The sequence below is a fragment of the Periplaneta americana genome, chromosome 8 (genome assembly GCF_040183065.1).
Source record: "Periplaneta americana isolate PAMFEO1 chromosome 8, P.americana_PAMFEO1_priV1, whole genome shotgun sequence".
Lineage (NCBI taxonomy): Eukaryota > Metazoa > Arthropoda > Insecta > Blattodea > Blattidae > Periplaneta > Periplaneta americana.
Window position 1 is genome coordinate 133,599,150 of NC_091124.1, and position 23,945 is coordinate 133,623,094.

At 36.4% G+C, this 23,945-nt stretch overlaps 2 protein-coding genes across 2 annotated transcripts in view; both read left to right on the forward strand.

Moving 5' to 3' along the window:
• Positions 1-23,945, forward strand: part of LOC138705064 (endoribonuclease CG2145-like) — a 517,688-nt gene that overhangs the window by 11,705 nt on the left and 482,038 nt on the right. The window lies entirely within an intron of this gene.
• Positions 19,817-23,945, forward strand: part of LOC138705066 (uncharacterized) — a 252,282-nt gene continuing 248,153 nt past the window's right edge. The window contains exon 1 of the transcript XR_011333569.1: positions 19,817-20,303. The gene's annotated coding sequence lies outside the window, so the exon portion shown is untranslated. The remainder of the gene's footprint in view (positions 20,304-23,945) is intronic.

Genomic DNA, 23,945 nt, shown 5'->3' on the forward strand with positions numbered 1-23,945 from the left:
TGTTTATGTCAATGCTTATGTGAATCTTTGTGAATGATCCCATTTGGTAGCCTGGGCGCAAACTTCTGTGTTTATGTTACGGTTATGTTTAGTTTTCATTGTGAATGGGCCTTAAGCGTCTCTCTTCGCATCAGTTGTGGTTGTGTATTTTTAACAGAGTTGCTGAACTGGGTATCAAACACGTCGGAATTTTACAAATCGAGATGAACCCACAAATTAGTTCAGAAAGCATGTAGTATCCTGTTGAGTGTTGTGTGTGCAGCTAGAGATGAGAATTACCGAAAACCACTCGAATAAAATTCGACTGTTGAAAATTATAGAATTGTTAAGTAGTGTAAAAGCCCGGGAACATTCTGTAGTACTTCACCCTCCATCGCATACTTAATCCGAAGTATATTAACAGAAAATAATCTGTAGAGGACAAAACGACGGAATGGGAAGACAGGACATGGAGAAAATACTATTTCCATCGTAATTTTATATCATCAAACATACATATAACAAACTTACTCCTTACATACAGTATGTGCTGTACATATTAAGGACTAATTCCCTATATGTCTATAAATGAGCATTTCTAACTGGATTGCATGCAATGTTCTACACTATAGCCTATGCTGTATGTTATGGTTAGACTTCGTTGAATTGCCACACGCAGCATGCAATCAGGTTGCTGACGTACGGTAGTATAGAGGAGGTGAGCGACCGCCCGGTCTCGTAATATAAGCAGTTCATGTTAAAGAGTTGTGACCGGTCCAAATAGATAGAGCAGCTACAGATAATGTATACCTATGTAAGCACTTGTTTTTGCATTACTGTGGTTGGAATAGTCAAAGCTTAACATTTGTTCAGTGCAGACAAGAATTCAATCTAACATACTACAATGAGAGTGTTGCTGTTCCAAATAATTGCTCCTGAAATACCCTTACCTCCGCAGCCAGTCTTGACCCATTGGGGAACGTGGTTGCTGTTAATTATTATGCAGAACATTACGGCAAAATAATGGAGGTAATTGATACATTGGATAGCATAGACAGTTCCTCTGTTGCAGCTGTAAAATCATTGCCTTCTGAACAGCTATTGGAAGATATTCTCTTCATTGATTCTAATTTTAAAATCGTGTCCAAAAGCATCATCCTGTTAGAATCGTCTAAACTATAACTTTCAGAAGCCCTTAATATAGTGGATAAAGTATCACAAACCGTTATCCAAAATAACAATTCACTAATTTCAGAAAAAGTGAAATGTAAGTTGAGAAACATTATTGCTAAAATTCTGCCTATTCACAACTTCGTATTATAAAATATGATCTACCATCAGGTCACGACAAGACATCTGAAGTTGGTGTACTAAAAAGTAGTGACTTTCCGTTCTTCAAATATGTACGTATTATATCGTGTGATGTTGAACGTACATTTTCCCAAAATAAAAACTGTTTAAGTGAACATCGGAGGAGGTTACTTTGCAGGCGCTCAAAATGTACGTAACTCTTCACTGCAATGTACATATTCATGGATGATGTGAGTATCTTACATTAAAATTTAAGAGTTAATATATCTCACTATAAAATAATTGTGTATTTACATGTTTAGATATTTCCTACTTCAATGATCATTCATTATATTTCTTGAATGCAGGATACAGGTTTTATTGTAACCGCAGTATACTGCTCAGTGTTTACATTAGAGGCATACTCCATCCTTTGCATGCCCCATTCTCATACAGTCTATACCGCGTGCGCAGTAAACCTTGCGATTCTCGTGGCAATTCCACGAAGTCTAGTTATGGTCAATGTTGTATATTACACGATGACGTTATTGCCGGTTCGTTAACTATTACTAGGCAGTAACATTAATGTCTGTGAGTTTCGGTCAATGACCAGAAACCTTTGGACATTTTCGTAAACTTGAGATGAAGACAGACCTTATCTCATTGTTCGTAAAATGATGTTAATTGCCTAGTACAATTGGGAAATATTGATAATGAAGAAAATAACCATAATGTCATCTCAAAATAAATTTAAATATTTTGTTTTCTCGTAAACAATACATTATAATTCTTCATAACACAAACTTCTATAGCACTTCGAATTTCACAAGTTGTGTTCGGGACTTACAATTATTACTTCCACATTTAGTTTACATTGACACCTCTGAGAACACTGTGATCCTGATAGTTGCTACGATTCCCTGAGACATATTTATCTATTATTTTCATATTCTAAGACTTTCTTCAACTTCACTAAATTTCACTATAGAGATAAATATCTTTTCTTTGATATCGCGAATGAGTGCTTAGAACAGTACCAAAAACCCCAGTATAATTAGGCTGACCATAATTTTAGGAGTTGAAAACGGGACACATAGAAATTACGATAAAAATTATGACTTTTTGCATAAATGAGTGTTGCTGTCTGTTATACTATCAAATTATACTAAAGTAGCATGTGAATTGTTATTCATTCTATTAACGAGGCCAGTGACAGAACAAGAACAACAACTGTAATATTCGAAAATATAAGATTTAAACAGATAAAAATGCTACGACCTCCAACTTCCATAATGTTAGTTCATTTTTCACAACTAAACAGCATTCAGTAGAGTACTATTATTAGTATATAGTAGCCTATATTAAGTAAATGTGATGAGCATATTTCATATAGTCATAACGGTAACTCTCTTCTCACTGCTTGCTAGTTGATCCATTCTGTTGAGAATGTGAGGTATAATAATGTCAGAAGTATTTCTCATGTGCCAATTTTCCGAAGAACAGCCTTGTTTTTCAATATAATGTCACAAAACTCTGAACAATTATGAGAGAAATTCACCCTCACCATCAAGACAGATCGCATTGTTGAAACTGAAAGACGAGATTTTTCATCCCTCCAAACGAATTTCATTATCGAAAATACACGTTCTACTGGAATAAATGTGCTTGGTAAGCATAACACCATTATTACTACTTTTTGAAGAGTACCGTAGAAAATTTTTCCTTCCATGTTTCTAAAGATCTGCACTCATTTCTCTGCCACTGGAACTTTTTTATTTCCTATTCTTCTTGTGAAAGCATAATGATTTTTTTGCATACTGCCACAGATCGAAAAATTTTGTTTCTTGGTCAGAATTAGATATGATGTGAGCCTTTAGTAATTTCTCTGGAATCATAACAGTGAATATCTGACCTTGTCGATACATTGAAAATTTTCCATCCTAGCATAACAATTTTCCCATTTTTGAAAGTATTCTACATACACATTATAAAGTGTGCCAGCCATAGATAGGAGTTTTTCCTTTTAATGTCATCAGAATCTTCTAAATCTAACAAGCAATTTTATTTTTAGTAGTACGGAACTTCTCTTGTCTCCCTTCCACTTTCCTTGTTAATGAAGAAATGTGCACTGAAAATTCTGTGGCTATCATGTCAGCCTGTTCAATGGGCTTCTTCAAACATATGCACTTGATCACTTACAAGCGTTAAATACAGTTCAAAACAAGGGTCACTGAAAATATTTTTCATGAACATTGGTGCCTTTTCCTGTGACATAAAATAGGACCGCAATCCAGCAAAAATATCTAAAATTCTTCCCAAAGCTCGTCCTAGTGACAAAAACGAGTATCATCATGTTTTAAAAGTCTAGCATATTCAACACTAGAAAATTCACACAACTCTTGTAGTTCCCTTACGAATAGTGTAAATATAAAGTACTTGTACACTTTAACAATGAAGCTCTCCATATCATACTGTAAACAGTTTAGCGCTGTTTGTAAACAGTTGTGCACAATATGTGCGCTATAATCAATACTAAGTATATCATATTCAGTTCTGATTGTAGTCTCTGCCACACATTATTTTTGCCACGTCTATTAACACAACCAAAATTTGTACAAATTATCTGTACAAATTCCAATAACCTTATCTTCTAATTTGTGTTTCTTAATTCTATGTTCCGAAATTGCACACTGAAGTTCTGATGTTTCACCAGTCAGTGAGTGAAAATCCAGTATTTTCGTCTGAACGGCAATGTCCGGAAGAAAAAAGTCTTACTAACACAGGAAATAGTTTTCGGCACTTTTGTTGAATGCGTCAACACTTATTGAAACGCCGAAGCATTTCTCCAAATCCATAATTAACTCTTCTTCAGATAAAGGTCCTGACACATTACACAATATGGGCTCACGTTGGTTGCGGCCAGAAGAATATTTAGGGTCATACAGCTTCTTTATTAATTTACATGTACAATCATTTGAGCGAAATCTCTCTCCATGTCTTACAGCATGATAGTGCAAACACGACCTCAGAAGGTAGAGTTACATGATCTTGGGGCTTTAGAAAAAATGAAGTGATGCTCGAAGTACCACATTTTGCTAGTTCAGCGTCTTTATGTTTTTTGCGAACGCGTATGCTGATATCACTTCTGCCGCCTTGCGCCACTGAAAAGCTTAAGCCACATGTTAGACACTCGACTTTGGATTTATCTTGAGATATTTTGTCCAAAAAACCTAAAAATTTATATTCTTTTTTGCAAGGTTTTATTAAAAGTACAGGTACGTTTCGGCATACTAGTATACTTCAATTTTCACGATATTGCTCTCACTCAGAAAAGAAATGCTTTTATAACAATGTAATTTATTAAATGTGTCTCAGTGAAACATACAGTAGAGGCCGTATAGGGCAGTTTCTGTCGGAACCTTTTCCAATTCACTGCGGGCTAAAGCAAGGAGATGCACTATCACCTTTACTCTTTAACTTTGCTCTAGGAAATGCCAGGAAACAGAGAGGGTTTGAAATTACGGGTTACATCAACTGCTTGCTTATGCGAATGACGTGAATATGTTAGGAGAAAATTTACAAACGTTACACAGATCTAGTCTTTCAGGTAAAGCTCCCTGTAAAGCAGATTTGAATAATTTCAAGGGAAAAATTGTTCCAGGGCCGGATATCGATCCCGGGAACTCTGGTTGAACGTACCAGCGCTCTACCAACTGAGCTACTCGGGAACTCCACCCGACACCGTCCCAACGTTTCCCTTTATATCCACACAACTCGCGTGGGCTGACGAAAAGCCAGAGATCCACATCGAGTGCACACAATCTCTGTGTGACTTGGAATTGTGGTTTTCTGTTAACGTACACAGTGACGTATATATTATACAAATCTAGTCTTTCAGGTAAAGCTCCCTGTAAAGCAGATTTGGAGTTCCCGGGTAGCTCAGTTGGTAGAGCGCTGGTACGTTCAACCAGAGGTCCCGAGATCGATACCCGGCCCTGGAACAATTTTTCCCTTGAAATTATTCAATCTACAAACGATTAGGAAAAACACGGGAATTTTACTTGAAGCAAGTAAGAAGATAGGTTTGGAAGGAAACACCGAAGAAACTAAGTAGGCCTATATGATTATGTCTCGTGACCAGAACATAGTGCGAAATGGAAATATAAAAACTGAAAATTTATCCTTTGAAAAAGTGGAAAAATTCAAGTACCTTGGAGCAACAGTAACAAATATAAATGACACTCAAGAGGAAATTAAATGCAGAATAAATATGAGAAATGCCTGTTACTATTCGGTTGAGAAGCTTTTATCATCCTTTCTGCTGTCGGCCTGGGTAGCGTAGTCAGTATAGGCACCGTGCATGGGTCTGGAAATCGTACTGGTGGCGCCGCGCAGTGTCTCAATTCGTAATTAACTACAGGCTAGCATTCATTCACTAGTCATGTGTGATATAGAAATTATATGCGGCTTTCTGCCGATAAAAAGCTGTAATATTAGTAAGAATAGGTTCGTTCATTCATAGTGTTCTGACCAAGGGCAGGTCTTTCACTGCAAACCCAGAATTCTACAGTCTTTAATTATTTAATAGACGCAGTCGAAAGTTCAGTAGGGCCTACTACTAGAGGAGTGTAAAAATGTAACTACAGAGTTCCTGAAATATCAATGTAGTCGTTCGGCATTTAAATTAGATTTCAGACCATTGAATGAGGGAGGAATAGTCGTATTACGAAAACAATTATGATGTCATGACGTGTGTAATATTTATATATGTATAATATCTCTACAAATTACGTATTATAATGTGTTTTCTAAAAGTAGTCATTTTTATGTTATGTTTTATTTAACGACGCTCGAAACTGCCGAGTAGTTTCGACTTCTTCAGCTGTTAATCTGTTATCATGCAGATACGGTGAAGTAACAACAATGATCACTTTATCGGAGAGGTTTGTTTATATTCCGGGAAAACCTGACTTCATCACCACCTTCTAATAGAGTAAATAATCCGCAATCAGCTATTATGAATGTGTCACTCGATCTGCCACCGTAGCATTTAGATTTGAAGGCCATCATTTGTTCCACGTTACGTGGCTGTTCCACTTTAACTTCAGTACAATCAGTTGTCACTCTGCATTTTGAGTAGTCTACTTTCTTTGCAATATTGCGGGCATTGTTTCCTGAATACTTTTTCTGCTAGGCCAAAACACACAACTACAGTAACAAACAGCATTAAAGTGATGGAAAAAATACATCATAATTATAGTTGTACGATGACCTCCGAACATCACCGTCATAGCAGAATACGGCAATCCAGTTTTCAATTTAATGTGAAAATACTTATCTTACTATATGATTGTGTTTCAATTGGCAGCAATTTTAACAATATATTCAAAACCACAAATGTCACTCCCATTAAGTCTGGTAGATCTGTCTCATCTCTTTTTGAAGAATAATCTTGGAAACCTTGCATTTCATTAAACATATCAACTGTTCCTGAACTCTTGTCATAACATTTTTCTTATGTGACTTCAGTTCGGGATGTAATGGAATAGACACTTGAGTAGAGAATTCTCACAATTCAATTGTGAAATAAAAACCAAAATCACTAAGGATGGTTTCATTTACTTCTTCCTACGGCTGACTACTTCATTTTTCGAAATAACACTTGTTGAGCATTCACTTTCCGTAATACTTAAATGTTCATCTTCTTCTTCATCTTTTTGCGTCTCTTTCATATATTTTCTAAGCTAGTTGAGATGAAGCAACTTTTTCTTGTAATCTTGTGGAAAAATACTGGGAACGATATGCTGGTTTTGGAAGTGTCCTGATCTCATTCCCAATAAAATGAATACTGCAGATTCTTGTTGTGGGTGTTGGTTCCCAAGGTGAACCATCAGCACTTGAAGTCAAGAATTAAATATCGATATGAATACATTTAAAAATAAATAAATATTATTGTTTCTAATATTATATATAATATATATGTAAAGAACTCGGTAAATATGTACTATGTTTTTTTAATATAATAGCACATACAGCATTGAAATTTAAATTATAAATTCCCGTCATTGTTGACTTAATGGTTATGTATAAAGATAATATAACATATAGATTCTATTTTTACATTAGTATATAATAATTAGACATCGGATTTTTAGGCACTAAAAATTGCAGTTTTAGGCGCCTAAAATAAGCTCAAAATTTGTAAAATTATACTCTATTTTAATGAAAATAGGCATTTTAGGCACATCAAGGTATCATACTTATTTCTTTCACTGAAAGTTTTAGTTATACACTAAAATACGCACAAAAAAGTATGTTTAAACATTAAAAAAGAATACTATATTATATTTATAAACAGAGCTGCACAAATTTAATATATTGAAACTAATGAAATAATGATTATTGATATCAAGATTATTCATTTTAAGTTATTGAAATTCAGTTCCATGCTCAGACTTTATTATAATTATCTGCACAGTACACCACCAGAATTTTTTCTAAATTCTCCACAGTTAACCTTTGCCTTTTGTCACTGAGAATCATTTTGAAAGCAGAAAAACTTCTTTCAACCGAAACTGATGTGAGAGGCGCAAATTTTAAATTAGGTACAATAGAAACATCAATACTTACTGGAACATTTACACTTTCCCCCGATATCACTCTTGATACTTTTTCCAACAATGAAAATCCTACATTCTTATTTAATACGTTGTCCCACTTATTTTTAACTTTTTTCCCAGTTTCGCCCAAAGCAGAATGTATGTTCACTTGAGCTTCCTTTACTATTGCTATTTGGCTACAAAGAGATTGTTTTTCACGTTCTAATTGTTCAATGCTTGCAGGTATGAAAGAAAAGTTTGATGTTATGTAGGCAATATCGTTTTTCACTCGTGAGTCATTCAATCTTTCACTGCTTTCACACACGCTGCACTATCAGTTTCAGGTAATTTATCAATAACTGTGACCACTTCTTTAAAATACTTATAATAATACACCACTGACTGAATCCAGGTTCCCCATCGTGTAACAACCGGCTGAGGTTGGAGTGGGATATCTGGAAAGTTCTCTCTGAATATTGAAATCCTGGGTGGGGCTTTACAAAAACATTTTTTTGTGTTAGAAATAAACGAACTGACAAGAGGAAATTCATTCCGGATTGTTTCAGAAACCCTGTGAAGGCCATGTGCTAGACAGGTTACATGCGTGAGGTTAGGATAAAATGTTTTAAGAAGTGGAGCTGCAGCAACCATGTATGAGGCAGCATCAGTACAAAACAACAGAACTTTAGAATCGTCTATATTACCTGAGTATAAAGACTGTAGGCCTTTATTTACAAAATAAGCAATGGCTTGGCTATTCACTTTCGAAAGTTCCTTAACACATACGAGGTGTGGAATCGAAGATCCATCAGGACTAAGTTTTCCTACTACCATATTTGCTATATACCTATTCATAGGATCTGAGGTTTCATCCACAGAGACCCATAAGAATCACCTATATCCTCCCGAATGGAAGCTAAAGTTTCATTGTATATTCTGTCTAAGTAATTTTTTCGTAGGGTCGACTCAGATGGGATATTTTGTTTGCAGTATTTTTGTAAAAACTGTCTTAAAACCGGATTTTCAATTGCATTCCAGGGAATGTTAGCAGCAACAAACGCTCTGGTTAAATCAGCATAGAAATTGCTGCTGAGATTGGATGAAGTAGGCTGTGTTAGTAAAGTTTGTTGCAGTTGATTTTTCTGCTGAGCTTTAGCCTTATGAGCCGCTCCTTGCACATGCTGCTTTAGGTGGCACTTCTTTTCTTGCGAAATCTAAAAATGTAAAGTAAACTGAATTAAAATAAAATCCTAATTGTTGTATTGCCGTATTTCTATCACAAAGTTAGTGGGTTCGAAAAATCAAAATTTTAATGACCTGCAAATACTTTAACTGTCGGAATTTAAAAGGTTAAAGTGTAGTGGTCTTAAAAAGAATTATACCTCAGGATACCTCAGTCAATGTATAAATATTATAGGCCTACTCATTAAAATTAATAGAATTGATATATTTCAACTATTGTTACATACCTGTTTGCTACAAATTTTGCAGAATATTATTTTTCCATCATAAGTGAATTCTGAATATTCTGTTAGCCATTGCCGGATCAATGTAGATTTTGCACTTATATTTTTCGGCATTATCGCGTTAAACTTCACAGGAAAACGTCCTACCGCTCAAAACTTCTCAACACAAATAAGGTGAGGGAAAGAGCAACTGTTAACGAGCATTCAAATGAACCGTTGTTATTGAGATTCAATTGGACAAAAATACAAAGTTCCACTTTTATTGCATTTCCTGGTAGTGTTAACACTAGGAGGGCCATTCTTTTAAATATTTTGTAACGGTTTACCCTACTAATTCGCAGTTTTACGACTTTTCATAAATATTTCAAAAACACTCTTTCTCCAAAAATTGTGATTTTATGACACTCTGAAGGGCAGTACAGCTAATCGGTTTCAGACCGAAAACAGTCATTTTTATAGTGTAGTATATCTCTGAATCGGTAGCAGCACATGTTGTGATTGTTGCCTGCTTCAAAACTAAGGTTGGTTCTTTGTCGGCATTTATGCCTCCAAACATGTTAAATTCGGTGAAATCTATTGCGAGTGTCGTGAGATTCAAAACATTTTGTTTCCTTTATCATTGGTTTCATGGCCGGTGTGAAGCAAACTTTCCACTTTTTAAATGCCTTAAATTTCGCAGTGAATGCATGTATAAATTATAAAAAGTAAGAGTAAAATGCGAAACTTTACAGTGAGTTAGGCATTTTTAGGCGAATATTAACAAATTAGGCTCTAATAACTGTTTTAGGGCATTTTAGGGCACTATAAAACTCTGTGAATACCTTTCAATTTCCATGAAACACAAATATTAATAATTATTTTTACTTTTCTCCTAAAGAAACAAAATAGGCATTTGCCCTAGAATCCGATGTCTGATAATAATACTATGATTATTTACTGTACAAGCAGTGTAGCCTACTTACTTTCGTCTGCGTAGACTACTGCTTGGATCCACAATTAACATTGTTCCGCTTCAATTTTCTGTTTTGGGAATGAATATTCCTATAAGCATTACTGCACCAAAGAACACAGCAATTTGTGTTACCTTTCCGCTTTTTAGGATTATCCATATTTCTAATCATTTAACCTGAGACGTTAAAGTACATTCATACGTTTCAAGCATAACTCTATCGCTGCTGTCCTGCAGTTAGTAACGACAGTCGCCGCCAGAGGAGCTTGCACGGTGCCTATAGCTCTGGCCTTCTGTGCTCAAGGTTGCGGGTTTGATACCGGCCCAGGTTGATGGCATTTAAATGTGCTTAAATGCGATAGGCTCGTGTCAGTAGATTTACTGACATGTAAAAGAACTCCTGCGGGATAAAATTCCTGCAAACCGGCGACCCTGATATAACCTCGGCAGTTGCAAGCGTCGTTAAATAAACCATAATTTAATTTTAATTTCCATTCTGCTCTCAAAAAGCTGGAAGTTAGAATTTATAAAACAGTTATATTTCTGGTTGTTCTGTATGGTTGTGAAACTTGAACTCTCACTTTGAGAGAGGAACGAGGTTAAGAATGTTCGGAAATAAGGTGCTTGGGAAAATATTTGTGGCTAAGAGGGATGAAGTTAGGCTACAGGAGAAAGTTACATAATGCAGAATTACACACATTGTATTCTTCACCTTCTTAATTAGGAAATTAAATCCAGGCATTTGAGATGGGCAGGGCATGAATCACGTACAGGTGAATCCAGAAATGCATATGGAGTGTTAACTGGAAGACCTGAGGAAAAACTATCTTTGGGGAGGCCAAAACGTAGTTGGGAGGATAATATTAAAGTGGATTTGAGGGTGGTGGGAAATGATGCTAGGGACTGGATTAATCTTACTCAGGTGACGTCGTTGTCTCTCCTCTCTAGGATTATTAAACAAGTTCTCAATATTATTTTCTCTGTTAGATGAATTGGACTAACGAAACAAATCAGTCCACTGGACAAGAGGGTTTTGGAAACTACGTAACTCCTCGGACAATGTTGTTTTTAACATCGTCCAATTACTACCCGTCCCTTGTAAATTGACCGGTGTTCACTCCACGAACTATCAGAGTGCGTCGCATCCCTCAACGATCCTCTCAAGCTCCGCGCTTCGTAATCGCCTAAGATGTCTTGTAAACGACAGTGGCCACATCTGCGCTCAGCGATCATGTAATATGGGAAGCGTAGTAAATGTAATAAATTGTCGTTAACGTCCGGGAATTAACGTTATGTCCCAATATCTTTCGATATTGACGTTAAAAAAGGAGTTCACGTCATTTTCCCAATGCACTTCATTATCCGAATCACGCGTACCTACCCGAAGGGAAAGAATTTTCACTGCGGAAGATAAAGAACTTCACCGAATTCATTGATGATTTTTTCGAGGGACATACCCTTCACCGCGTTATATTCGATCCTGCGTCATAGGCCTGCCTATCTGTACGCGCTGTAGTGGGGTTTACAGTAGAATTGGAATAAATGAACCGAATTGACTCGAGAAATACGTACAAACTACTAAAAACGAACGGAAAGCAATAATTTTCATTTTGTCTGGGTACTTGGTACTTATGACATGACTTTAAGGTATGTATTTTTGGGTAGACTTCAGTGTGCGGTATAGTTGACAGGGAGCGGTTGAATTTGGCGTGTTGATGTTCCTTGTATTGAGGATGTTATGATTAAAGCTGAGACATGTAGGACTGCAGGACGATATCAAGTTAACTGTATTGCGATGTTTGTCGAAGGTGAATAGTATGAAGGGGTGGGGGAGTGGTTACGTACAGGCCTAGATAATATATGTAACAGATATGTCGGGCTTATAGGCTTTGAGGTTAACAACTTTTGTCAGGTTAACTACGCTGCCATCTAGTTGTTACATAAGGAGTCACGTCATAATTCCCATTTGAATTGCATTAGCGACTGTGCTGCCATCTCGTGTTCGTTTACGGCGGACGGGTGGCGATCCTGGCAGTTGTTCTCTTCAAAGTGCTGCCGATTTTAACCTAGCGAGGAGTTATCTGTTACATATATGAGCTAGGCTACAGGCATGCGACTCGGACAACAGAACACATTTATGTTGTTTAGTGGACAGACCACCAGAGTTATCTACATTACCTATCTTACGTAACGTATAATATTTTAATGGCTGAATCATCAAATACATCAGCAATAAACGAGGTGATGGAGGAATTAAGTGTACAAAATTTCGCAATAAGTGAGGAAAATATTTGAAATTTATGTAGTACAGAAATTAAAGGTACGAAACGTAAATTCGTAACACAACATTGTAATACGAAACAACATAAAGCACAGATGACAGTTTCAACTGAGGGAGACGGACAAGAATCGCATGTAAGTTACAATTCAATGTGTACCACACAAAAAGAGTTTTTTCACGATTTATGTAACATGATGGTATGCGTCAATATACCAATAAATAATGTTCAAAATAAACACTTTAAAAGCTTCATGCGAAAATACGTGAACAGGGAACTCCGCAGTCAATCAACTTTACAGAAATAGTCTACTATGTACAGAAATGCCATGATGATGTTATATCTCGCATACGACTAAGTATAGGAGATAGTAAAATATGGATTTCCATCTACAAAAGCACAGATGCCGCTGGAAAAGTTGTTGCAACGTCGTTACGGGCATTCTTTCACCAGATAAACCCAATAAAACTTTTTTTATTCACCTATGAAATTCTTGACAAAGTGCATCATTTAAATATAATCAAAGCTTTTCAAACACCTATGACCATCTTATGGTCAGACGAAATAAAAAATGATAATGTAGTTATTTTCATCACGGATGCTACATATTAAAAACAGGTAAAGAACTTCAGCTACTTTAGCCGAACGTTATCCTAGCCCATGGGCTATATCGAATAGCCGAAGAAGTTCGCTCCTGCTACAGTGATGTGAACAGTTTCATATCGAATGTCAAAGAAATGTTTTTAAGGCAACAAGTCGGGGTACGAAATTCAGAGAAATGACTCCTGGAGTCCCTCTACCGCCGTAACTCATTGTAATGAGATGGGCATACTGCAGTCTATATTGCTACACATTATAAAAGAGTTGAAGACGTAATCAAAACATAGGTAGTGTTTACTGCAACAGACTCAAAAATCCAGTAATGAAGACGTGACCTGAGCTCCAGTTTATTTGTCATGCGAGTGTACACCTTATTCTCTGTTGTTTACTCTGTAAGATAACATACAGAGTCTGTACACTGACCTCCTCTGCTCTCTCTACTTGCTATGCTATAGTATGGGTGCACGTAACTTAACGACAAACGTCCTAGATGTCACAGCTCTAGTTATGATGTACTAACCCTCGCATCATAGCAGCTCTAGAATTTCATGCTACCATTAAAAATAAAATATTGTTATAGTTAATGCCATGATGTATTTGTCAATAATGATTCACATTAATGCTATGTATATACATTTTTTTAATGATATGAAAGTGAAACCTTTTGGGGTTATATATATGTTACTACCGTACAACACTTACGTGAGATAACAATATTGTTATTAAAATGAAATATTTTTACAGTTATCAATCAAGTGGTGTGGTCTTTTTCAGACATTTAATGACGGGGCGGTGTAAATATTTATATATGTGTTATTCTCTAATTTTCTTAGGATATAAAGCAGTACTATGGAAGCGGCATTAGTAATTGAGTCATGCTTTCTATTTCAGCTGCGTTTTTGAACTACATCAAAATTAATTTCATATTCCTTTGGTTTAATCTATTAGATCTGTGATCTCTGCCAAGCATATTTTGTTGTAGGGAGAATAGCAGGCCATATCACTTGCTGCCATAACGAGTTAGTGTATTTCCCGCAACCAGCAACGAATAAAACACTGAAACTGCTAATAATTCGCGATGAACAATTTTATTTAGGAGGCATATAAGATTCTACAATTCTCCTAAAGCATTCGCCCCATTTTTCGTATCTCAGAAATAGATTCCTCGCAACATCGTATACTGCTGAAAATACATAAATAATAATTAATTTACGTCTCCGATCTTCCGCCACTAACAAATTACGTGCTTATGGCCAATATGTCATTGATTCAACATATGCTAATGTTTTACGTGGCCGAAATGATGTCCAGTATTCACAGGTACCTAATACACTCCAAACTTCTTCTTCTTCTTCTTCTTCTTGTTATTCCAATCAAGGATTAGGCTTAAGGCCTGTTCCGATCTCAAATCCATCACTTCAAAGTCTGCCTACCGACCTTCTTCCTATATGTTGGTAATCTACTACAGTGAAACTTCTCCTTACGGTCACCCCCAAGATACGGACACTCCTCATATACGGACAGATTTTTATGTCTCAACTGAAATAATATGGAAATAATGATAAATTTAACTCTCGTTTACGGACCTTCTCAGACACGGTCACGGACAGCTGTTGCACAATCCTAAAGCTTGCTTTATCTCCTGACTGCGGACAGAAATTGGATTTCAAGACCTAATGTGTTACAAAAATTGAAAATTTAGCTTTGAGAACTGTACAGAAATTCCTTATCATGAAAGAAGACAATAAGGGTCTCGTAGGCTACCACTAGCCCAGCTGTTACTTCGTTTCAGCTGGAAGCTGGTGGATAAACATAGTCATAAAATTTAACCTGTGTGATGGGTCCAAAGTTTCCGCGATTGTGAATTGTATTCGACACATGATAGGGTTAGTAGGATTATTCTCTTCACTTCAATCAGTTGTTCTGTTTCGAGAGACATGACACCTGAACGTAAAGGTTAAGTTGAAAACTGTAAATTGCAGTACTGCATAACTGTAGACCTAGAATAAAAGTACATAGCACAGTACTGTATTTTATTTTTCTGTCTTATCTACTGTAGTTCAGAGTTGCAAAGAATTTACTGTAGTATCTGTATTTAGAATTAAACTACAGTAATACATTTCTTTTAAAGCGTGAAGGGATACATAATGCATATTATAAATTTACTATTAGATTGGGGAGCCTCCCTCCCCATAAAGGACACCTCCCAAAAGCGGACAGATTGTTACGTCCCTTCGATGTCCTAAATGAGAGGTTTCATCGTTCTCCAAACGTTGTCAGATATTGTTTCTAGTAATCTTTGTGCTATTTCCTACAAAATGCAGGACAAATATTGACAAATGAAGAAAACGTGTGATCTATAGATTTAAGTGTCGTTGATCATTTTGGATTAGATAACGACAATACAATAAACTTATTGCAGAGAAAATTGAGAGTGTTTTTGTCTCCGAAGATTGTGAGCCACCAAAATACCGTTATGTTGTGCAAGGGGAACCAAATTAAGCCCTCACTGTGATCTGATCGTCTTCTATTCCCCTCGTTTCCTCTCTCATCTCCATTTTTGTACATCTTCTCTTATCTTCTTCTGTTTCCGTCGTCTTCTCTATCACCTCCTCGTTTGTTCAACTCCTCTTATCTTTTTCTGTCCAATCGTCTTGTCTTTCACCTCCCATTCTGTTTATCTTGCATCACCTTCTGTCCCCTTGTCTTCTTTTTCACGTCATCTTCTGTTTATCTTCTTGCATCTTCTTGTGTTTCTCTCGTCTCCTCTTTCACCTCCTCTTCTGTAGACCTACATCTCACGTTTTTTTCTTTTTCTCTCGTCGTCCCTTTCATCTCTCCCTTTCATCCAAACCCTTTTCTTCCTTTATTATTTCTAATTTTCTCTTCGTTCAGTTTTACTCTTCTTTCTCCTCATGTTTTCATTCTTCTTTCCTCTGTCCTGTTTTATAAGTCTTCTTTTCTCTTCTCATATTTGACTTATCTTCCCTTCCCCGTTATAATTTTTTCAAATTGTATACATCCTTTCCGTGTCACTTTCCTGTTACGTATTTTACCTTCCCTCTTTTTTTCGTCTACTTTTCACAGTTCCCTTTATCTTCCTCCTTTGTACATTCCTTCCATTTTCTTCTTTCTCTCATCGCCCTTCTCTCCTCTCCACTCCTCTCTTCTCTTCTCTTCTCTTCTCTTCTCTTCTCTTCTCTTCTCTTCTCTTCTCTTCTCTTCTCTTCTCTTCTCTTCTCTTCTCTTCTCTTCTCTTCTCTCCTCTCCTCTCCTCTCCTCTCCTCTCCTCTCCACTCCTCTCCTCTCCTCTCCTCTCCTCTCCTCTCCTCTCCTCTCCTCTTCTCTTCTCTTCTCTTCTCTTCTCTTCTCTTCTCTTCTCTTCTCTTCTCTTCTCTTCTCTTCTCTTCTCTTCTCTTCTCTTCTCCCGTACCGATATATTCTTAAGCACTGTCTTTCCCTTGAACTCCTCTTTTATCACTGTTCTTGCCCTTTTTTTGTTGGTCTTTACCTCTTTCCTAATTTCCTAAAGCTTGTTTTTCATATTCCATATGCATTTGAAGTTTAATCTCTCAATTCTTCATCATTTTGTTGTCTTTCGTCCATCATATATTCCGTATCTCCTCTTCATTTTTTAATTTCATTTTTCACATCCTCAGCTTTTTATTTAAGACCTATCTGTAAGTAATTTACATATTTTTTCCATTTTCTTCTCTCCTTTGATAATATCATCTTTCTCCTTTGAACCCACTCTTCATTTTCATCGTAATCTCTTCTTGCTCCCCTCACATATCCCTTTGTTTTTATCACTCTTTTCTCATCCTAGGTCGTCTCAGTGTTCTTTACTTTCACCTTTATCTCCAGTTCACTTCCTCTTTTCGAAATCGATTATCTCATTTCCTTCCGTTCTTGTCTTCTCCGTTTCATTTTCTGCGTCCTTATATTTTCCCCTCCTCTTCCCTTATAATTCACAATTGCAACACAGTGCCCTACGCCAGCAAAACAAGCTCGCTAGAATGACTGTACTTCAGTTTGTATCATTTCAGATTACTGTTGGTAGCCATTTCTCACAAATTCATTATTCAGAAAGTTAATCCAACAATATTTAGTAGACCAGTATTGTCGGGAGGTAGTGAAAAGATTACAATTCCTAAGGAAAAACCAAAAACCATTACTGATAAAATAAGAGGCCTGTAAGATTTTGTAGTCTCCCGATCACTGCAACAAGATCTTTTAGCAGGAAAAATAATGATAATGTCTACATTTCAAGGCACTTCACGAAACGTACAGCAGCTATACCAATATGCTACGTCTATTGTTCGAAAGCATGGCAAATCTGACATTTTCTTAACTCTCATTTGCAATCCGTAATGACCTGGAATAGCTACTGTTTCACTCTCACATGAAAAACCCGCTGATTGTCCTGATATTGTTACTTGCGTTTTCGCATTGATACTCAAAGAAGTGAGGATGAATGTGTTCAAGAAAAAGTATTTGGTATAAAAAACATTAAGAGGGAAGCTTTTTAAAAGAGATATTTTGACAGGGTTGCACTTCATTGAGTTATTGCGTTGCATTGAATGTTACATCTTCATTATTATGGAAGCAAATAACTTTCAAAATGTCTGGTAATCTTTCTGAAAACTAAATCTAAAACATTTGTATTTGAACTTCTAATGAACTTAGTTTGCAGCATTTGCTGCATAAGTCACTAGTCTTATTAGAAATCCGAAATGTTTAATAAGTACAATCTTTTTAAAATTAGGTCTGATTACTTATAATATGGAACTATTTACTTAAGCTGTTAATCACTTTGTTTTCTGTATCAAGATTCCATCAACAAAAAAAATCCACTTACTTCAAAATGTGGAAGGCGCTACACATCAAAAAAACGTCGAGCAAACAAACAAAAAATTGAAACAGTCTCTACCAATCCAGGTAGTAAATAATTCTTTAAAAAATTAATTTCGTGCTGAACTATGTCGAGCCATCGTCGCAGCAAATATCCCGTTCAATGCCCTGTAGAATCCACATTTTAAAGGCTTCCTGGAAAAATACTGCCTTAGAAATATTCCATCAGAATCCAGCATAAGGAAAAACGATGTTCACAGTATGTATGAGGTGTTCGCTGTAGAGTAATGTTAGCACGTCTGACAGCACGTCTGACTGTGAAACGAGCGGGCCCGGGTTCAAATCCTGGTTGAGATAAGTTACCTGGTTGCGATTTTTTCCAGGGTTTTCTCTCAACCAATTGAAGCAGAATTGCTGAGTAATTTTCGGCGTTGGATCTCGGACCCATTTCGCCATCATTAATTCATATATTATTATCCATACAATAGTCCGTGTTAAGTTCACGGTGCGGCGTGCTGTACATGTACAAGAGCGCGGCCGTACGGCTACCCAATCATTCACAGAATAGGAGTGGTAAGCATAATAAGCCTCAGGTTGCATGTAAGCCTTCGAGTCCCTCCTCCGTATAAGAGAAAAAAAAAGTATGCATGAGGGAGCTCTGTGCAGAATTGGTTCGGAAATTGTTGATTCCAATATCTGGCTCTCTGCAAATGAAACTACTGATAACGTAGGGTGCTAGATAGCCTATTTAATTGTTGGAAAGTTTGAGTCCTGATGCCCCCTCAAAATCGTATTTAATTTATAGCAGACAATTGGCCAGAACCGAGTCTAGTAGTAATAGTAGCAGTAGTTGTAGTTGTAGTAATAGTAATAGTAGTAGTAGTAGTAATAGTTGTAGTGGTAGTAGTTGTAGTTGTATAAATAGTAATAGTAATAGTAATACTAGTAGTACTAGTAATAGTAATAGTAGTAGTTGTAGTAGTAGTTGTTGCAGTTGTAGTAGTAGCAGTAGTAGTAGTTATAGCCTAGTTGTAGTAGTAGTAGTTATAGCCTAGTTGTAGTTGTAGTAGTAATTGTAGTAGTTGTAGTTGTAGTAGTAGTTATAGCCTAGTAGTAGTAGTAGTTGTAGTAGTAGCAGTAGTAGTAGTAGTTATAGCCTAGTTGTAGTAGTAGTAGTAGTTATAGCCTAGTTGTAGTAGTAGTAGTAGTAGTAGTAGTAGTTATAGCCTAGTTGTAGTAGTAGTAGTTGTAGTTGTAGTAGTAGTAGTTGTAGTTGTAGTAGTAGTTGTAGTAGTAGTAGTAGTTATAGCCTAGTAGTAGTAGTAGTAGTAGTTATAGCCTAGTTGTAGTAGTAGTAGTTGTAGTTGTAGTAGCAGTAGTAGTAGTTATAGCCTAGTAGTAGTAGTAGTAGTGGTACTAGTTATAGCCTAGTTGTAGTAGTTGTAGTAGTAGTAATAGTTATAGCCTAGTAGTAGTAGTAGTAGTAGTAGTAGTAGTTATAGCCTAGTTGTAGTAGTAGTAGTTATAGCCTAGTTGTAGTAATAGTAGTTGTAGTTGTAGTAGTAGTAGTTGTAGTAGTAGTAGTGGTAGTAGTAGTAGTTGTAGTTGTAGTAGTGGTAGTAGAGATGGTAATGGTGCTAGTGGTGATGGTAGTAGTGGTGGTAGTGGTGGTGGTGGTATAATAATGAGTGAAATTTAGATAAATAGTATATAATTAGTTTGATATTATTATAAACACTTAAATTAACAAATTTAGAAATTTTGTAACAGTTATTTCAGAAAATTTGTAACTCAATAAAAACAATGATTTTAGGTTACAACCAATTTCTCGATTTTTAGATCTTATTTTCAAATTCCCTACACTTTAAAGCCTGTTTAGGCATCCAATCTACATTTTAGCGACTTAAAAATCCGAAGTCTACTCATCAGATTTCCTTAGGTAACAAAATTACGAAGAGAAAGTTGGCTGTAGCAATACGAGGGAGTTTTTCTCGCACCGGTTCATTGGAGAGAAAGTCAGTGTTGTATGGCAAAGCAATTTATTTCCTTTCCTTTCGTGGCAGCAAACTGAACGAATTCCTTCTAAGTTGACTTCTTTTTGTGAATTGGCGCGAGTTCTTACGTAATTCGTAGTCTCCACTTGCCTCGTCAATGTCTATTACCGCAGTGATAACACAAAAGTACAACACAGTTCAATTTAGAACTGCAGGTAGTGCTGTGTAAGCAACAGAGAAGTGACAAATTACAGTTTTGTGAAGTGAATTAAAGGTCGTCCGTAAAGATAGAAATGGTAAGTTGTTCTGAAACGTTGGATGTGATGTTATCTGCATTTGAACCCAATGTTTTATACAAGTGAATCCCTGGCATTGACAAATTAAGAAATAGTACATAGTAGTGTTTACTCATGAGGATACAGATGGATTTGTCTCATACATACATACATACATACATACACACATACATACACACACGCATGCACGCACGCACGCACACATACATACATACATACATACATACATACATACATACATACATACATACATACATACATACATACATACATACATACATACATACATACATACATACATACATACATACAATTTAATATAGTGCACACCACTCCATAATGGATAATTTGCAAAACAACACCTTTAAGCCTTGGTTTCTCTGAACCGACGCATGCGACGTGCGAGATGCGAGGCCGCCGCTGCGAACCATTTTCGCAATGACGCTGCGAGGCTTGTGGTTTCTCAGGCTGCGAGATCGCGTGGATCAGTCGCTGAGCGCATGGTGGATCTCGTCACCTGTTTGCTAATGATGAAAGAGAAAGATAATGATGAAGAGGAAATGATCCTGTATTCTTTTTGGTGAAGACAGTGATATCTTCAAGAATAGGAAAAGCGAGGGTGCTTACAATATTCTTGTAAACCGCCATCTGATTGATAGTGAAACAAAATTTAAAAGTTTTTTTGGAGTCTCAAGGGATCTCTTCTATAGAATTTTGTATTTAATTAACCCATTAAAGCCCAAATTATTTTTATTTAAAAAACTAGAACAATGTATCTATTTCAAAAATTTAATCCATAAGATGTCAAGAATAGCCGATATTTTGTTTCTTCTGCCGTGCACCAAGTAGTTGAATATCACCCTGTCTATAAATAGACCTCTGGGCACTTACCATATCTGCGTATTCATTTCCAATAAAGTAAATATATTTTTTGTATATTTAATGTATTATAACCAGAAATATTTACACCAATATAAATAAATTTATTTATGACGGTTTTAGTAATTAATGCAACAATACAATCCTGTAGCAATAATGAAACACACTTATTTTAGTAATATCTGTCTTTACCAAGTGTGGTAAGGCTCAAAGCATCTTTGACAGTGTTTTACATCAAACTTCTTGCGAAATGTTACTGGTCTCCATTTACACCATTCCATCCGGCAGTGTTTCTGAGAGGGTCGATTTGCCATGAAATGACCTCTATTATCAAGCCTCATATCAAATTTCACTCCTCGAGGTGATAAAATAGGGCGCCCCATTCTCTTTCAATTCGAAAACATCTTGAGATATTGAACAGCCAAGTATCATCGGATTCTAAGTAGGTCCAAGGAGTCTCGTCCATGTATTTCTCTGTAGATAATCCAACCATTTACTATAACCATAACCAACTTTCTGACCACTCTTTCCCACGGATTGAAGTGGCATATTTGCCTGCTAACCAGTTATCATGCTCCAATCAACCCATGTACTTACTAGAGTTCTCTATGATCTGTGGTCCACACCTGTGGAGTAAAGGTTAACGCGTCTGGCAGCGAAACCAGGTGGCCCAGATTCTATTCCCGGTCGGGGCAAGTTACCTGGTTAAGATTTTTCCGGGGTTTTCCCTCAACCAAATATGAGCAAATGGTGGGTAACTGTCGGTGCTGGACCCCGGACTCATTTCACCGGCATTATCACCTTCATTCAGACGCTAAATAACCATAATATATTGATAAAGAGCCGTAAAATTAACTAACCTACATCTTCCGGCTGCGAAACGAATCACGTGAAAGGGCGTTGTAATATTTTCTATTTAGCTTTAATATTGCTGTATGATAGCTCAGCACACGTCAGGGAGGTTTAAACTCGGCTGCTTGATGGGGACATCTGAAAACTTCGACCTAGTTTAAACCTTCCTGAGGTATGATTGCCGGTTTTTTTACACATTTTCTACAGATTTACGCTTCCCTATGCTATTCTACTACTAGATTCACGGTTATTTGCATCCAGTAGACACTATCTCCCTACTCCACCATCATCGTCATTATCATCACTATCCTCATCATTAATTATCTTGGATTAGGCCTTCTCGTCTGTTCCGCTTCAGACTGAACGCTGATTAAAAGCTGGTCTCTCCACCACTTCCGACTTTTTTCCTGAAAATTTCGAGTATTTGAAAATATATCCTCAGACAAGGGCTTTAGTCCCTCAGTGAGTGAGTTTCGTGGTGGGACTGTTACCTTAAAACCTCTAAACCTGTCTGCTTTTCTATCTAGTTATGACCCCATAGCCAGAGGATTCCGGTTTGTACGGAACGGACCCACGCTCTCATTCTCTCCCGTTTTCTATAACATTGAACAATAAGAATTTTGCTCCGACTGAAAACAATGTGTTCCTTATGGTTTTGTGTGCGCTGAATCTGAAAATGCACCTAAAGCTAATGCATTTTATGAGTTTCTAACTTATTTCCGGTTTCTTATGGTTGTTGGCATTTTATTTTGTACTCGTAATAAATTAACAGATATTGGTCCCTTCTATTCAGTAAATTTCAGAACAGTTCAACGTGAAGTATACGCAATGAATTAACAAGGGTGTGGTTTTCAGTATTTAAAAGAAAAGTTTACCAGTTTGAGGGAAGGTAAATTAAAAGAAGGCATTTTCATCGGTTCACAATTTCACAAAGTTATGGCTGTCTCTTTGTTTGAGGAAAAACTTTCCATTATAGAAAAGTGGCATGACGTGCTTTCAAAGATGTATGCTGAAATTTCCTTGGAAATTCTATGGCAGACAACTACATAGAACTTGTTGTGGAAGCCATGTCACGTGCATATGAGAAAATGGGGTGTAATATGTCTCTCAAAATACCCTTATTACATTCTCATCTGAATTTCTTTTCTCCCAACCTTGGAGCGGTAAGCGACGAGCATGGGAAAAGAGTTCATCAAGAAATATCTGAAATGGAAAGACGATATAAAGGAAGATCATCATCCAGGATGCTTGGAAACTATTGTTCGTTCGTTGTAAAAGAAAGTATCGGGTCTAGTTATAAACAGAAGTGATCCAGAAAATTCGTTTAATGTAAGTTCAAATTTCAAAAATTTTCTCATTATATGCATGAAATATTTTTATTGTTTGTATCCAGTAAACATTTTTCAAATATTATGAGGCGTTTTGAATCCCAAGTGTGTTGTCATTTTACCAGAAGCAGTGAAAAATTAAAAACAAGTTTTTCATTAAAAATTACATTCATTTTCCGTGGAAAATGGTACGTAATGGGGCAATTTGGATTTTAAATTCAGATTTAGGGTACACATAATTATTAGTAATATTCATCTATTTTTGTTTCGGAGCAAGATAAAATATAAAAATTTGTTCAGTGTAACCACAGATTACACTGCCCCGGGGACCACGACGTGGACGTGAATGGAGGTTTTCCCTACTCAACATATCTAAATTATAATAATTTTATTTTCCCATATATTCATTATTTTCTTTATTTATCTGTTTATGTGAACTCTCATATTGATCTTCAACTTCTCACTTCCCTTTTTTCGCCTATGACGAAGATAAAACCATTCTACGAAACGTTGTAAATTCATTTACAATTAAGCAATGTAAAAATAATCCAATCTACATCTCTCCTATACAACCCACCATTGT